The 13,176-nt window shown below is 35.8% G+C and overlaps 1 long non-coding RNA gene across 1 annotated transcript in view; it reads left to right on the plus strand.

Moving 5' to 3' along the window:
- LOC147761864 (uncharacterized) overlaps nucleotides 1-6,263 on the plus strand; it is a 38,728-nt gene extending 32,465 nt beyond the window's left edge. The window contains exons 8-9 of the long non-coding RNA XR_015334876.1: nucleotides 3,631-3,861; nucleotides 6,176-6,263. This is a non-coding gene — a long non-coding RNA (uncharacterized LOC147761864). The remainder of the gene's footprint in view (nucleotides 1-3,630; nucleotides 3,862-6,175) is intronic.
- The last annotated feature ends 6,913 nt before the right edge of the window (nucleotides 6,264-13,176 follow it).

Consider the following 13,176-nt stretch of genomic DNA (forward strand, 5'->3'; position numbering starts at 1 on the left):
TATTTTCACATTTTTCCTCCATTTTCTCAAAGAAAGTTGTCTCACAGTTTTGCACTAGTGTTAATCCTCATCGCCAGTGTTGATGCCTTCGAAATAAATCGCATCACGAATCAAATCACTTAACGAATTGTATCAGTTTGATAAGCTTGTGCTTTTTTCATATCCATAACTCTTTAGAAGAAACGCTACATCCGGGTCCTTGACCGGCTTATCATAAAAAGCGGAATCTTAAAACAGCGGAACGAGTAGTTCAAAAAAGTTTTAGAACAGTGAATTCATTCAAATGTCAAGTCAAATTAAACAAATAGCACACTTATGAGGGGACTTTGAAGAAAAGAGAGAGAGATAAATTAAATCAAAATTTATCAAATGACGTCAGTTCACTGCATTCAGCTCACTATAGTCCATAAAAAATAAATAAATAGAAAAAAAAAATGAAAATGAAAGTACCATATCTGGCCCAAGTCTGGGCAGCATCTGGCAAAATGTGGCATAAATGCCAGACTTTGCCAGACTTGGCCCAGATCTGGCAAGTGTCTGGCAAAATGTGGCATAAATGCCAGACTTTGCCAGACTTGGCCCAGATCTGGCAAGTGTCTGGCAAAATCTGGCCCAGATATTGCCAGACGTTGCCAGATCTGGGCCAGATATGGGCCAGATATGGGCCAGATTACTGAGGCTGTCTGGGTTATGTCATCCAAGTACACCAGTCCAATTAGGTCATGTAGAACATAGTCCATCGTGCGTTGGAAATATCCGGGAGATGATGTAAGACCAAAAGGAACCCGAGTAAACTCATATAATCCTTAATGGCATACAAAAGCAGTCTTAGGAATGTCTTCTTCTGCTATGGGGCACTGCCAGTATCCGGCACGTAAATCAATCGTGCTTAAGTGTGTTGACCCACTTATCAGGTCCAGGATGTCCTGAATTAATGGTATTGGGTAGGGATCTTTAGTCACCACTTTGTTCAATTTTCTATAGTCCACACAAAATCGTGTAGTTCCATCGCGTTTAGGAACTAAAGTTACAGGTGAGCTCCAAGGAGAACAACTGGGCCTTATTATCCCTAGCCTTAGCATTTCTTCTATTTCTGCTTCGACGATTTTCCGCTTAGCTAAAGGTACTCGATAGGGTCGTTGTCTCATGGGTTTTGCATCTCCTGTGTCTATTTTCATTGGTTGTAATGTTAATTTTCCTTGTGGCTCTCCCTCTATGCTGAACACCTCATCATATTTTCTCAGCACTTTATCAACGCAGTCCACACCAGTCAAGGGGGCCTTGCACGCTACAGCAGATACAGAGTTAGTTTGCTTCTTACCTTTGTAAAAGGTCAAAGGCCATCTCTTTCCACACCATAACAGGGTTCCTCGCTGATAATTAATGACTCCATTATTTCTTAGTAGCGTGACATTCCCAATTATCATGTCATAGTCCACTTGGTCAGCTACTAAAACGTCTACTACTGTAGCATGGTCTATCTTGTTCTCTGTTTTCCCTCTCACCGGTACTGGGTGTCCTGTCACTCCATATGTGACACTTAAAGGCTTGATTAATCTAGGTCTATTCATAGTTCTGCATAAAGTGTTAAATAGTTTTCTGTGCAAGAGGCTAGTACTGGCCCCCGTATCAATTAGTGCGTGACATTTAATTCCTGATATAGTAATGTTAATGGCCACACGAGGGTCAGGTCCACCTCTTGCACTTGCTAGCTTTTTTTCAAATTATTCTGCTGTTTTTCCTGGGCCTTCACTTGGTAACACTCACGGTGAAGGTGGCCAATCTTTCCACAGTGAAAGCACACAGGTTTGCCGTCGTCGGTCCACTTCACTGTTCCATTTCTCTGTGTTCTTGCGGGTGTTTGTTTGTTCTGTCGGAACCTGGCTGGCTGATTCGGGGCCAGGCCACATTCTAATTTTGCTATTCTCGTAGCCATTCTTTTTAATTGCTGTTCTACTTTCTCGAGCATCCCTTGCGTTGCGACTTCCATCGGCTCTTCATATCTTGTTTCCATGCCCATTACCGTTTTGTACAGTTGGGCACCTACCTCAGCATTATCAGTGTAGGCGAGGGCCTCATCCAAGGTTCTGGGCCAGGCGTTTTTGATCAGTTTTTTTTCTTAGATCTGCCGGGGTCAGTCCTCTAGCATAACAAATTACGAGCTGTCTCTCTGCATCCACAGAGCGAGGGGGAAGGTATGCTTTTCTTGCTAGGTCTCTGAATTTGCGGTTATAAGCGGCACAGTTCTCATATGCTGATTGCTTCATTTGTTCTATTTTTGCTCTTAAACATGCCGCCTCATCGGGTGAGAGGAATGACCTACATATATATGGTTCCTCAAGATATCCCAAGGAGTACCATAATAATCATTCTGCTGTTGTAGGCAGTAATCAATTTCTGCTGCCAGGGCACCTCTTGTGGTCTTTAACGCCAGTCGCGTGGGACAATTAAGGATCGTGTCCCTACCTCTAGTAATGGCCCGCTCCATTTGGTCGAGCCAATCTCTGGTCTCGGAGGGAACTGATCCATCGCAGATGGAACACAGGTCTGCTAAATCTTTCAGGGCAGTTCTTTCAACCTCTTCTGCCCATCTGCGTGCCTGTCATCCACTCTCGACTTGCTGTTGTTCCCCGAGGCCCCTGAGGTTTTCAATAAGAACTTGAAATTGCTCTTGACTCATTTTGCCTACTGCTTAGTTTCTCACTTTGTCTGTTTTTTCCCCAAAGTGAAGTCCTGGCAAGCTCGCCACTTGTAAAGTTTCCACCCCCTTTACAATGCGCAATCGTAACTCAAGATTGCCCGGTTCGGCCGCACGGTGTTGAGTTGGCGCGGTCTTCGTACAAAAACCCAAGACGTTCACTTTGGGGTTAAACGAAAGAGTTTTATTTCTTCTACATCTGCCCTTCTAAGCTAACTGTGGTTCTTCTATATTAAACACTACAATATTCTGCACTGTACTTCACTGTCCAGTATGGCTCTCTGCATAAGTTATTCTATTCACCGGGGGAAAACCCCAGCCCTATATACTAATCTGTGAGTAATTCAAAAGTATTTTACTCTGAGCACTGTCACCCAAAAGCTATTAACATAATAAATGCCCTAATTCAGAACCCCAGGTCGGGCACGTCCAAACCCCGGACACTGGGTGGGGAAGCTAGACCGGGTTAGGTCATCTCAAAGGTGTATTTCTGTGCCGTCCTCTCATCAAGGTCATGGTTGATTAGTGGTCAAAGTTCATTTATCAGCTAAATGACTTTCTAATTGGTGCCTAAAGCACGTACTTGTCAAAAGGGGCTGAATAAATGAAAATAATTGAAATTTTAATTTCTACCAAAAAGGAAATGGTTTTACTTAATGATTTGGGTAAACGCACACTTGAATGAAATACTAGTGTGGCTTTTTGGGTGGCCGAAAATGTTGCATAATGTTTTAGGTCAAAGAGGCACATACTTTACAAACTGATCACCTTATCACAGATTATTAAAGTTGTAAAGCTTTAATTTGTACAACTTTCAGAATTATTTGATTAGATCTGACAAAATTTTTAATGTTTAAGTATTTTAAGTCACTAAATTTGCCAGTCTTTTCAATGTAATTTTCATTTTTTCAGTTATATTGTTCTCTTTCCAGAGTACCCTTACCATGAACAAGCAGGCAATGAAAAACAGCACCAAGAGAATAACTGTCTTATCCACGTGTGCAATTAAAAATATGTGGCAAGATTTAGGACAGAGTCAAATATTGTGCTAACACCAACCCATTCCAGAACCCACTGTAAGGAGTAATCTGCATCTGGCATTGATAGTAAGGAGAAGTCTTGTATGGGTATATATTGTTCCAGCTGATAGTTATACAGTGAAGGTAATTTGCAACCTCCTAAACAAGCAACCTAAAATCATCACATTTGTTGTTTTCTTTGCGAATAAATAATACATAGCAATATTTTTTCAATTCAATTTATTTCTGTACTGGTACATAGATTGTCATGACCTTGTACATGATATGATATATTATATGATAGATGATATATGATATATTAATGATGACACAATACAATTGGTGCATTACCATTTGTCTAATTAGTAAATATGTAGCCTAGCCATTTGTGAATGAAAAAATAATCTTTGTATAATGAACATATGTACTAGTAAATTTATTCATAAAATATTCTAAGATAATCTAAGATAATCTAAGATAAACCTTGGTGTGATTATAAATTTACCATAAAAATACTATAAAGATATGGATACAAGCATATGCTACATAAAAGGATATGTTCAAACTTAAAGGGAGGGAGAACTACAGTTACATAGCTGTTTACATGGCTGTTAAAAGCCAGTTTGATGACAGATAATTACAATTAATGACAATTACATAAGACATAGATAAGTAAATAAGTTTCACAGATATAAATAATGTGCCATGTTCAGTCCCACTGCCGAGTCGCTTCTCACAACAGTGGTACCATACACTGACATTTTAAGAGATATGCTAAGAGTTACCAAGCAGAGCAACCACTTCATTTCTTTTCTTGAATGATTTTATTATAAAGTTGGAGAGGGATACTAAAGTATCTTTGTTGGCACTGTTAAATTCATGCCATAATTGACTGTCTGGTGACCTTGTATCAGCTTTTAGGATTGAGGTTTTACTAAAAAAGGTGACTCAGTCTGCTTTGTACATTGGGCATTGGAATATATATTGAAACATTTGTTTTGGTTAATTTTCATTCTTCTGATTATCAATTTCCAATAATCTTGACACAAAAAAGACACAGACAACTGATCAGCTTATCACAGATTTTCATTGTTGTTAAGCATCATTTGTACAAATTTCAGAAATATTGGACAAGATTTGACAAAATTATTAAAGTTTAACTATTTTAGCAGTCAGCACTAGATCATATACGGCAGCGGGACGGAAGTGAGTAATCCAACATGGCGGTCCCTAGTGACGAGATGCTATAGGGCTGATAGTCGAATGTTGTAGTGCCAATCAAAACACAGTTTAATTGTTTTTTTTTAATCGTATAATAACTAGGATTATAGCATATAATTTTTATTTACTTTTTAATTTATCTTTTTATTTTTTAATTGTATTATACCTAGGATTTTGTAAACTTTGCAATTTGAATAAAGTAGATGAGTTCCACCTCCTGCTAGAGTGCAAAGCATATGATTCAATACGTGATCCCTTCAGAGGGCAGTTCCTACCCCTAGGTAGCTTTAATGAACTGTATAATTTTCTTATGGGTGCTCAAGACTTAAATATTCTTAGAATGGTTATGCGTTTTGTAAATAGATGCTTCCAACAAAGGGAACAAACCTTCTCTTAATACATTGTCCTCTTTTCAGTGTTTGTATTTAAATTCATCGCCTGTAGATTATCATTACACATTTTATTTATATCGCTTTAAAAACTCATTTATTAGTATTATTATACATTTATCTAATTGGGTCTAAATGCGTTTCCACATCCTGCAAATTTACGTAATATCTGTAGCTGGAGTTGTCTGTTTTATCTCTATGATTGTACTTCGGCCCATTTTTAAACACGTATTCATCTATATCGCATCAAAATCATGTACATTTACTTGTTTGTACTCTGCTATAGTTAGATGTACTGTCTTTGAATGTACCTTATTTGTGAAGGTGTATCAATAAAGAATCCCTAGGGATATAGCATACATGTATATTTTCCTAGATATTTTGCTGTAAAACTACATCCTATAAATGTCTCGGTGGCGCCACTCAGAACTACTCAGATGTCTCCGCACTCGACAATAAGTATGGTTAGTATGGAGCTTGCGGAATGAGCCAAGGATTGCCAATTGCGGCGGCGCTGGGGGCCGCCATGTTGGATTACTCACTTCCGTCCCGCTGCCGTATATGATCTAGTTATTAATCTAAAATAGATCATGGGATTTGCCCGTCTTATCAATGCAATTTTCAGTTTAACCAAATATATTGTCCAAAGAAGATATTTTTCATTAGACACAGTCAACTGATCAGCTTATCACAGATTATTAAAGTTGTAAAGCTAAATTTGTACAATTTTCAGAATTATTTGATTAGATTTGACAAAATTATTAATGTTTAAGTATTTTAAGTCATTGAATTTGCCAGGCTTTTCAATGTAATTTTCAGTTCTTTCAGTTATATTGTTCTTTTTCCAGAGTACCCTTACCATGAAAAAGCAGGCAATGAAAGACAGCACCAAGAGCAGTAGTATGTCTTATCCTGTGTACAATACATGAAATATGGTAAGATTTAGGACATTGAAAAAAAAGACAACTGATCAGCTTATCACAGATTTTTATTGTTGTTAAGCATCATTTGTACAAATTTCAGAAATATTGGACAAGATTTGACAAAATTATTAATGTTTAACTATTTTAAGTCGTGGGATTTGCCTATTTTTTCAATGTTATTTTCAGTTTAACCAAATATATTGTCATTTGAAGATACTTTTCATTGGACACAGTCAACTGATGAGCTTATCACAGATTTTTATGTACAGACACAGATGTGTCTGTACATATAGCCATCATCTGCGTCTGTCGTCGCCATCGCCGTCGTCGCCGTCGCCGTGCACTTTTACCGATAACACGATAAGTGGAAAACTGTTTTTATGTACAGACACAGATGTGTCTGTACATATAGCCATCACCTGCGTCTGTCGTCGCCGTCTTCGTCGCCGTGCACTTTTACCGATAGCACGATAAGTGGAAAGCCGTTTTTTCTTTTGGTTTGAAAATTACAGAATTGATAAATATTCATAATGCGCAGGTCAAGTTCGAAAATCAGCATGATCGGGTCATTTTTAGGGAAGTTATGCTGTTTTTTCACTGTTTTCAGCATATATGCAGCACCGATAACACGATAAGTGGAAAACCATTTTACTTTTTGGCTTGAAACTTACAGAACTGATGAATAATTATATTACGCAGGTCAAGTTCGAAAATCAGCATGATCGGGCCATATTTAGGGAAGTTATGCTGTTTTTTCACTTTTTTCAGCATATATGCAGCACCGATAACATGATAAGTGGAAAACCATTTTACTTTTTGGCTTGAAACTTAGAGAACTGATGAATATTCATCATACGTATGTCAAGTTCGAAAATCAGCATGATCGGGCCATATTTAGGGAAGTTATGCTGTTTTTTCACTTTTTTCAGCATATATGCAGCACCGATAACATGATAAGTGGAAAACCATTTTACTTTTTGGCTTGAAACTTACAGAACTGATAAATATTCATAATACGCAGGTCAAGTTCGAAAGTCAGCGTGATCGGGCCATTTTTATGAAAGTTATGCTCTTTTTTCATTTTTTCAGCATATATGCAATACAGATAACACATTTCAAGGAAAATCAATTGGCCAATTGTCTTGAAATTTACAGGGGTGATCAGTCTAAATGAAATGCAGATGAAGTTTGAAAATAAGCTCGATCGGTTCAGTTTTGGTGAAGTTATGCCTTTTTTGTATATAAGTGTTTTTTTCCTCAGATTTAATTCTTAGGCATGTTAACAATCTCATCTGTGAACTAATTAAATATGTAAAGGTGTTCTTTTGACATTTTCTGCATCTTAACAATGTTGTTAGTTGAATATATAAAAAAGATGGTAAACCTGTTTTTGTGTATTGTGTAATAAAGTGTCAAAAAATAGAAATAATAATAAACTCATATCTTTACAGTTTGTCAGATTCAATCATTCACTATGTTCAGAATCTCAGAATGGAGCAAACTGGACATTTAAAATTGTTCTATTGGTATTTTTCCTATGTCAGCAATTTTCTTAGTTGTTCATTTAAAGATGGCAGTAAATTGGTTATTTTGTTACATGAAAAAAAGTGTTGAAAGTGGAAAGAAATTCATTTTAGTACAGTTATCTCTTGTTTACATTTTGGCATTTTGAAGGTGTGACTCTGAACTTCCATGGCCTTGAAGACCTTTCCATGTCACATTTTCTGAATATCCATGATACTTTTATTTTATTAATAAAAATTGATGGTCATTATGTTATATTGCATAAAAGTTGAAGAAAACCTTATTTTTTTAAATCGCTGCCGGAATGACCATTAAGGAAAAGCCATGTTACTTACGATACTCAAACTTACTGAGAAGTTTCATAAGACTGAAGTGCAGTTTGTGTTGGAAAATAGTGTGATTGTTTTCTGTTTTGGAAGCAATGCAGCTCTATAGAGTGCTATATGGGGCTACTGTTTATGGTCTTAATTGTCCCTTGGGGTAGTCACAGGCTAAATGTAGAGCTATAAAATCACTTGCCTAATTAATTTCCAAGTGCCCATTAAATAAGATTGCATAAAACACACGTTGAGATTTCCCAGTAAAGTCCCATAGGTTAAGCTCTCTTAACTGTGTCACATAATTAGGAATCTGTGATAATTATGCAGGTAAATGTTGTTTAATATTGCAAATAAGTGTACAAAAGAAAAAAATAGATGAATAACAGTGCCTTATTATCCTCAAACACATTGGGGTTATTCATATCATGTTATTACAGCAAGATTAAAAGTTTGAATAGCAGCTTCATTGGGATATATATATATATATATATATATATATATATATATATATATATATATATATATATATATATATATATATATTTGTGTTTTCTTTTTAATTTTTTTTTCAAACACTGGCATTTTCAGCTCCCATCCACCTGAAGCTCTTTCCACATAAGCAATTGCATTAGTTTTTATGTCTTTAAACATTATGTAATATTATTTTATGCACTGTCATCATTTTTCAAATATTGGGATTTTCATGTTAATTTGAACTCTCATGGTCCTGAAACTGTAATCTTATTGCAGGGGCGGATTGATACTTTCTTCTGAGTCTTTCAGATGACAGTCAGATTTTAAAGTTAACATTGATGGGTATCTGTTTTTTCTGTTGGAAGACCATCAAAAATGTAGGATGGATCAACAAAGATAATATGGAATACAGTCAGAAAATATCTCTGGATCCGCTTCTGTTATTGACGATGTCACCTGTTGTGCATGATTAAAATTCAGTGTTGATTGACAGTGCCATTATAGGCATTATTTATTATTGCATCAAAACTGACAAAATGAACCATTTTCTGCATTTTTATTATCTGTTTTTGTCTGTACATTTGACAGCTTTGCTGCCTTGTTATTGTTGTTAAGCAACATTTGTTCAAATTTCAGAAATATTGGACAAGATATGTCAAAATTATTAACGTTTAACTATTTTAAGTCATGGGATTTGCCCATCTTTTCAATGTAATTCAATCAAATATATTGTTTGAAGAAGCTACTTTTCATTACAGACCAACTTATATGCAGCACCGATAACACGATAAGTGGAAAACCATTTTACCTTTTGGCTTGAGACTTACAGAACTGATGAATATTCATAATACGCAGGTCAAGTTCAAAAATCAGCATGATTGGGTCATATTTAAGGGAATTTATGCTGTTTTTTCACTTTTTTCAGCATATATGCAGCACCGATAACACAATAAGTGGATAACCATTTTACCTTTTGGCTTGAAACTTACAGAACTGATGAATATTCATAATACGCAGGTCAAGTTAAAAAATTGGCTTGGTTGGACTATTTTTACAAATTTAAAGTTATGCTGTTTTTTCCATTATTCAGCATATATGCAACACTGATAACGCATTTTAAGGAAAACCAATCAGCCTTTTGTCTTGAAACTTACAGGAGTGATCAGTCTGACTAATATACAGATCAAGTTTGAAAATAAGCTTGATCAGTTAAGTTTTGATGAAGTTATTAGCCTTTTTGTATATAAGTGGATTTTCTTCAGATTTAATTCTTAGGCATGTTAACTGCCTCATTATGGAACAAATTAGATATGTAAAAGTGTTGTTTTGACATTTTCTGCTTCTTAAAAATATTGTTAGTTGATTTTATAAAAATGACAGTACACCTTTTATTGTGCATTGTGTAATAAAGTATCAAAAATGGAAAGGAACTCGTATCATTGCAGTTCGTCAGATTCAATCATTCACTAAGTTAAGAATCTCAGAATGGAGCAAGTTGGACATTTAAATTTGTTTTATTGATATTTTTCCTTTGACAACATATTTTAATTGATCATATAAAAATGACAGTAAATCGATTATTTTTTTATGTAAAAAAAGGTATTGAAAATGGAAATAAACTCTTTTCAATACAGTTTCTCTTGTTTAGATTTTGGGATTTTCAAAGTGTGTCTGAACTCTATGGGCTAGACGCACTTTGTGAATATCCATGATAGTTTTATTTTATCATTAAAAAACTGATGGTTATTATGCTGTTAAGCATTGTGTAATATTGCATCAAAATTGAACAAAACCCTATTTTGGGCACTGCCTCCGTAGTGACTGTGAAAGGAAAACCATGTCACTTGCTCTTTTTACATTTAAAGGAAAGAAACATAGGACTGAAATACAGCTTCAGTTGGAAAATCTGTCTCATTAGTTAATTTTCTGGAAGTTATAGAGTTTTTTTGTGAAAATTTATATCTTTCACATACTGGAATTTTCAATGTGGGACTTAGAGCTCCCTTGGGCATGAAGCCCAGCGGTAATCAAATTTTCTTAATGTCATAGTTTTTAATAGTAGATATTTTAAAATTGGTGGTATTTATACAGTTAATCATTATGTAATGTTGCATCAAAATTGACAAAAAACCTACTTTGTGCACTGCCACCATTAACGTTATTGAAAGAAAACTGTTACTTTCTATTTTTTCAACTAGTCTTACAAGAATGATTCTTAGGATTGACATACAGCTCATATTAGAAAACCAGCTTTATTAGATTATCATTTTTATTAAATTTATGCATTTTTTGTGAAATTTTCATTTCTCTCATTCTGGCGCTTTCTAAGTATAATCTTGAACTCTCATGGGCCTGAAGCCTTATGCTTTTACTTTCGTCGGTGTTACCTGTTATGCATAATTAAAATTTGATGTTGACTGTGCAGTTAAACATAATGTATTATTGTATTAGAATTAATAGTCTCCTATTTTGTGCATTATTGTTCTGTGCTTTTCTTAAGGTGTGACTTATGGGCCTGAAGACCTTTGAGAAAGTCAGTCTGTAAATTTCCCTTGGGTATCACTAGGCTAAGTTATAAAGTTATAAAGTCATTTGCCTAATTAATAGGCCATTAAATGAGATTACATAAAGCACACTTGTTGATATTTCCCTGTAAACTCCCAAAGGTTAAGCTCTCTGCTAGATTAATAATAAAGAAGCAGTGATAATTATGCAGGTAAATTTTGTTTTATATTGCAAATAAGTTTTTAATATATATATATCAAACTCAAAGATTAAAAGTTTGAATACCAACTTCATTGGAATTATATTTACCTCTGCCAAGGAGGTTATGTTTTCACCCCTGTTTGTCCGTCATCAATATAACTCAAAAAGTTATGGACCGATTTTGATGAAATTTTCAGGAACTGTCAGAAGTGGGTCAAGGAGGACGATGATTAGTTTTTGGTGGTGGTTCGGATCAATAAGCTATCAATAATCAATAATTATCAAAAAACGCTGCCTTGGCAGAGGTCTGCGCTCTCAGAGTGCTTTTCTAGTTTTGTTATGTTTTCCTTTTTAATTTTTTCTCAAACACTGGCGTTTGTGACTTTTAACTCCCATCCGCCTGAGGCTCTGAACATTTTCTGTATTTCCACATAAGCAGTTGTATTGGTTTTTATGTCTTTAAATATTATGTAATATTATTTTATGCACTGTCATCATTTTTCAAATATTGGGACTTTCATCATGTGAATTTCAACTCTTATGGTCCTGAAAGTGTAATCTTGTAATCTTATTGATATTGTAAAATCCTGCAATAAATTTTTCTTCAAATATCAAATTTGATTAGATGGTTGAATACAACATCAGTAATAGAACAGTAACAGAATTCAGTATAATGATACTGAATTGTTGTAAAGACATGTAGGAAGCAGGGTGACCATATATGCATATATGCATATATCCAAATGAAGACTATACCGCAGAAAAAGTTTGGGGCCCAAAAGAGAGTCAGCCAAGGACACGTTTGGGGAACACGTTTGAACACGTCATGATGGACATTTACAGGTGTAGGACCAGAACAGAGCCTCTGGTAAACAGTTTTGAACCAAGGGACCGAACTTGATTTGAGGACCAGAAGAGAGGCTTAACAAATGTTGACGTTGCTGCATTGTCAGCTTCCTCAAAGGTTACCTTCCATCGTTATCGAAACCTTTTTCTCAGAACCACTATTTCATAGTAATGAGGAGACCAACCGATACAGAACTGCTCAATAAAGTCAGCACATATTACGTAATTCACCAAAATTAATGAAATTAAATAACATCACCACTGCTGACCTTTATCTGTCATCATTTTTACCCCCCCCCCCCCACACACACACACACGCACACCCAAACACAACCCACACCGCACACTTCCCTCATAACACTGGTTATTTTGTCGGAGGTTGGTTTCATCACATTGCCTTTTAATCTACCGTACAGTATATGTTAGTTTCACGAAATTTACTCTTTAACCAAAATAGTACAGTACCTATGAATAACTACTTCATTACTTAAGAATATCCCCCCCCCTCCCGTCCTGTCTCGCGTTAAGCCTTCACTAACACAATTGTGTGATCTCTGTGGAGTCCATCACAATCATGGTTGAGACAGCATCAAAATCAAAACATAACAGCCTGCGGTACATTTCTCTTATGAATAGAGATTGTTTACTTGAAAGTTTTTCACAGTGGCAGAAAGATAAGCAATAAATAAGAATAAATAAATAAATAAATAAATAAATAAATAAATAAGAGAAGGGGGTGGAACAGAGTACAAGGCCAATAAGAGTAGATTTGGGCGACATATGAATAAAAATCGAAACAATTACTTCATTTCTAAGCTGGAGGTTATGGTCAGACGAATGAACTGCACACAAAGATTCTCTCTTTTCCATCTGGTTGTCAGTGGAACAAAAGTAGCCTTCAGTGCGTGTGTGCGTGTGTGTGTGCGTGTGCATGTTGTAACACAATTTTAGCGGAGTGGTAAACTCCCACCCACCCCAACCTCCAGTCTCGGGCGAAGCACCGAGCAGTCCGCGACCCAGGTACAGTTACCGTTTTCTTGAGTCCGTCATAACACT

The sequence above is a fragment of the Lingula anatina genome, chromosome 5 (assembly GCF_051362555.1).
Source record: "Lingula anatina isolate TDL-2025a chromosome 5, LinAna3.0, whole genome shotgun sequence".
NCBI lineage: Eukaryota > Metazoa > Brachiopoda > Lingulata > Lingulida > Lingulidae > Lingula > Lingula anatina.